This window comes from Diospyros lotus, chromosome 9 (assembly GCF_014633365.1).
Source record: "Diospyros lotus cultivar Yz01 chromosome 9, ASM1463336v1, whole genome shotgun sequence".
Lineage (NCBI taxonomy): Eukaryota > Viridiplantae > Streptophyta > Magnoliopsida > Ericales > Ebenaceae > Diospyros > Diospyros lotus.
This window is the reverse complement of record NC_068346.1, coordinates 13,487,126-13,492,584: the sequence shown is the minus strand read 5'-3', so window position 1 is coordinate 13,492,584 and position 5,459 is coordinate 13,487,126. Positions and strand designations below refer to the sequence as shown.

General features: G+C 31.9%; 1 non-coding gene across 1 annotated transcript; it reads right to left on the bottom strand.

The window, feature by feature from the left end:
- Positions 1 to 550: 550 nt before the first annotated feature.
- TRNAK-CUU (transfer RNA lysine (anticodon CUU)) lies at positions 551 to 623 on the bottom strand. The gene has a single exon. It is a non-coding gene; the product is annotated as a tRNA-Lys (tRNA).
- Positions 624 to 5,459: the final 4,836 nt, after the last annotated feature.

Sequence of the window (5,459 nt, the reverse complement as noted above, 5' to 3'; positions counted from 1 at the left end):
ACATTTTATCGAACAGCTTGTACGCAATCATAACAATCTAGAAATAGAATTGTTCGGAGGGGGCCGCGCCCTACCACAAATTATGACGTAGGCTCTGCAGCCTGGGCAGACCTTAATCAATCGGGTAGGGAGCCCCTCTCAAATGCAATGGAGGTCGCTAGCCTAGGCCATAGGCCTTCTTGATCAGCCATCGACCCCGTCCAGGTACTCTCCCTGTTTTTTTATTTATCTTCTTACGGAGCTGCTTTACTTGCTCTGTTCCGATGTGGGGGTGGGTGGCTCAGCAAGTGGAGCGATTTTAAGGGCTCCTATTCTGGCATCTCTCTTCTCGAGTTGGCTCGTTAAGATCGCGCTATGAAAGAGACCCAGGATCAGAAAAGAAACATGAATGGATTCAAATGCTCGATTGACAATGGGTCGGTCATTAGGCTTATAAGATGGAATCTGTAAGTGCGAGATGCAGAAAGACGATGACAGAAGCACAGAGGCTGAAGAAAAATGAAAAAGAAAACATAAAAAATAAGATGACAAATGGAGGAGGACGAACCGTCGCCCACCGTGGGGCTCGAACCCACGACCACAAGGTTAAGAGCCTTGCGCTCTACCGACTGAGCTAGACGGGCTTGGTGTTATCTCCCTTAATATATATCTAAATACAGTACAGCAACTGCAGCAGCAACTTCTGCGGCAAAAAGTTAACGGCAGGGTAGTTCAGTTCATGCATGTATGTTAAAAAAAATAAAAGGTTTTTTATGTATACTTTATAGTTATATTATAACTTTTAATTTATGCTTCCTGATAATCCACATTATGACTAGCAATGACATTTATGTTACATAATGAGAGTCTCATATACTTAGAAATGGTAGGAGAGAGTAAATTTTTAGTTTACTCGGATTAATCGAATCGAATTTGTCGATTCGGTTCGATGTTTTTCTTATATTAATTTAGTTTAGTTAATTTTTCTAAAAGTTTGATTTTTAATTTTCAATTCGATTTTTTAGTTAGAAGAATCAAATTTTAAATCGATCGAATTTTAAAATGATGTTTTGATATTTATAAAATAATATTATTTTATTCAATTTTGTATAATTTCTATCTGTTATTTTGATTTTCTTTGATTTTTTTATATTTTTTAATTTAATCATTTCAATTTGCTTTATATAATTTTTTTAATTATTGACTACTTCAATTTTTAAAATCAATTCATCAATTTGATTTAATTTTACTTCTCAATTCAGTTTAATCAATTAATAAATTCAAATTTTACTCAATCGAATAAATCATTTACACACTCCTCTAAATATATTAATTTTATCGAACATCTGTTCTACCACCAACGTAAGTAAATTTTCACTGGGAATAGAGGGGGAGAGCTGCACGACCATAGGCCCTGTTATCACAAATTATGACGTAGGCTCAGCCATTAGAGGCAGACTTAGCCGGGCAAGTGCAATGGAGACTGCCATCCTAGGCCATGGGCTGTCCTGATCATCCATCGACCCCGTCCAAGTAAATGAGTTCTACAGTGTTGGTATCATATTTTTTGGTATATAAGAAATGTATTTGATAAAAAGTCATATAAAAATTTTATATTTCGAAATAAGTTTTGCATATTTCGAAACATATATGATTAATGTTTTAGCGCTAAAGGTCAAATGTTTTTAAAATCTATTTTTTATCTCATCATGTTTCGAAACTATGTTTCTATGTTTCGAAACATAGTTCTGTAATGTTGATTCGAAATGCTCTTCAATATGATGTATTTCGAAATATAGTTTTCATGTTTCGAAACATCAGTCTGTCATGTTTCTAAACTTGATTCAAGATGTATATTAAAAAGAGTTCTAGTTTTGCTTAATCTATATGATGTATTTCGAAATCTATTTGAAATCTAAGCCTATGTTTCGAAATTTGTTTAGTATATTTCGAAACATTTGTCTGTAGTGTATCCTTGTTAAACATGTTTTGAAACATGTTTGTGAAGTATGTTTCAAAACCTACTTTTCATATTTCGAAACATTTGTCTCTATCAAAAGAATTTCAAAAATCTGTCATGTCTTTGCACTTTATTTGAAAAGCTATTTTAATAATCTATTTTTGAAATTATACCCATACTCTGATGCTCAAAATACATGTATGTTTTAAGTGGAGAATAAAACCTAATCATTTTGTTTTTTAAAGAGAAGTCTTCAACTCATTTTGTCTCTTGGTGTATATCTAGCTGTAAAGGCTATATGTTTCGAAACATGTTATGTGTGTTTCAAAACCTCTATGTAAAAATAAGTTGTTTTAAAACCTGATAAGTATATTTCGAAACCTACTTTCTTATCTTGTCTCTAACAGTTATAATTACCCAAAAGTCTATCCATTCAATATATAACAGCTTTTTGAAGACAAGAAGAAATCTCTCTCTTTCTTTCAAGTATACACAATTTCTTACACATCTACGAGAGATCTTTTCCATAAGCACAAGTGAACAAAGCTCTTCTAACGAACTCTCAAAGAAGTTGCTCTCAATCATTCCTTGGTGTGCATTGTGGTATTAACAGGAGAAGCAAGTTTAATCCAAAGTTTTCATTCCTTCATGCTCTCTTCATTCCATACCAATAAGTTTGCTATAACTATTTGGTAAGGTGTTTTAATTACATTCAAATTGTTGGGTTGTATAAGATAAGTGTTATTTATCTTGTTGTAAGGTTTGAGTTGAATCCGTAAAAACTCGGTGTGTAAGGTTTTAGGGTGAACCATGATAAAACCCTTAGTGTCATTAATCGCTAGTAAAAGTGATTGTGGTTTGCAAATCCTTCAAGTGGATAACCTTGAAGGTAATGGAGTAGGCAAGTGCCGAACCACTATAAATCATGTGTACTTGATTTCTCGTTCCTACTTGTTATTCTTGTTTATGTTATTAAAAGAATCATTTTTGAAAATCTAAAGGAGTTTTCTTATTTGCAAATCAGTGAATAATATTTCGAAACATACCTTAGTAGGTTTCGAAACATACCTGCCAGTAAGTTTGATTTCGAAACATACTCATCTATATTTCGAAACATACTTAACAGAAAGGTCAGTTTCGAAACATACCTCCTCAAGTTTCGAAACATAGTATCCTGCAAGCCAAAATTTTCAAATTATTTAAAAATTTACCTATATCCCAATTGACCCCCTCTTGGGATATACTTGCTATTATATAGAACTAACATATGGTCTGATCTTATCGTCTCCATTTATTTATAGTTATATTATAACTTTTAATTTATGCTTCCGATAATCCACATTATGACTAGCAATGACATTTTTGTTACATAAAAGAGTCTCATATACTTAGCAACAGTAGGAGAGAGCAAATGTTTAGTTTACTCGAATTAACCGACTGAATTTGTAGATTCGGTTCGATTTTTTTCTTATATCGATTTAGTTTAATTAATTTTTCTTAAAAATTTAATTTTCAGTTTTCAATTCGAGTTTTAAGTTAGGAGAATCAGACTTTAAATCGACCGGGTTTTAAAATGATATTTTGATATTTATAAAATGATGTTATTTTATTCAATTTTGTATATTTTTTATCTATTATTTTGATTTTCTTTGATTTAATCATTTTGATTTGATTTATGTAATTTTTTTAGTTATCGATTAATTCAATTTTTTTGAATTAATTCATTAATTTGATTTGATTTTATTTCTCAATTCAATTTAATTGATTAATGAATTTAAATTTTGCCCAATTCGATAATTGAACTAATTATTTACAGAATCAATAATCGAATCAATCATTTATTTACGCACTCCTATAAATATATTAATTTATACCACCAACGTAAATAAATTTTCATTGGGAATAGAGGGGCTGCACGACTGCGGGCCCTATTATCACAAATTATGACGTAGGCTCTGCCATTAGAGGCAGACTTAGCCGGGCAAGTGCAATGGAGACCGCCATCCTAGGCCATGGACTGTCCTGATCATCCATCGACCCGTCCATCTTTAGTGTTGCTCCTTTGCTTAGTTCCAACGTGGGATTCGAAGACTAATTGGAGCACCGCCAGAGTATATATAAAGGAAAATGTTATTGGTACACTTATTTTGTATATTTTAGATTATATAAGAGAGTATTATGATAAAAATACCCTTCATGAGGCGCATAGAAACGCGTGAGGCGCATGTGAGGCGCAGGATATTTTAGTCATAATACCCTCTTTATGTAACTTAAAATGTACAAAATGGATGTACACCTAATATGATTCATATATAAATAGTAAGTTAGATGGGCAAGATGTATGCGGGGGTAAACTAAAAAAATTTATTGGCGTTGCATCCAACTTGGACAACTATATACGAAAGGAAGGAGGCAAACGCATGAATTCTTTATCAGTAATAAGTGCAAGGTTCCTTTGAAATGAATGAATTATAAAATTTAAAATTTTTTCGTAAATAAATTTTTATATTTGAAATGATACAATTTAAAATATGAAATTTAATCAAAATTCACAACCTTATGTTTAAAATAAATTTAGAATTAAAATTTTATGTATTCTTACGTGTTAAAATGCCCTCAATATGATAATGTTGTTAAAGTAAAAAAATAATAATAATATATGCAAATTTCTATAGTTTGTGATATATACTCCCATATATATCTATATTTATATATTAAAATTTAAAATTAATTTTGGAATAGGAATTAATTAAATACATTGTATTTAATAATTTAAATAAAATAAAGAATAAAATTATACTCAAAAGGTGTTTAGCTTCTAACATGCAATGGTGCTCTTTTAGATTTATTTGTGGTTGCGTTTTGTGCATTAAAACAGATATTGTAAGCCTTAATTTTGATGTGATATAGATTTTAAATTATTAAATTTTAATATAATTGTGTAGATTTTGAAACATAAACCTCACCACCCCCATCAAACTCAACTTAGGCTATTGATCCCTTATTCCAAATCCCAAAAATTTAAACTCAATAATGACTGATTTGGATTTGAACTGATATAATAACGAGTGCAATGGAACAAAAGAATTCAATTTAGACGGTGGGCGGCGGCCCGCCTTCCATCATCGCTCCCTCCCTCTATCCAGTTTCTAATATATATAATCGGCAAATGCTGCTGCTGCTGCAGCAGCACGAGCAATAAACTACCTGCAATAAGACAGACAACCAACTCTGCTCTGCCTCTTTTAAGTTGGATGCAGAGACAAGAGCAAGCAAAGCAACTGAATTTCTCATTGCTGTTACAGTTGCTAGATAAACAATAATTGTTGATAGATTACTTTTAACAATTTATAGCACTATTAATTTATTGAAGAGTTGCACAAGTGAAGTGATAAACCTAAACCTATATACAAGCAATAAGGACGAATTGCCTATCGGAACAAAGCTCAAATGGTAAATGACGGATTGTGATGTGCCGATATCATTCCGATACATCGCAAGTTTAAACTCTGACCTCTCT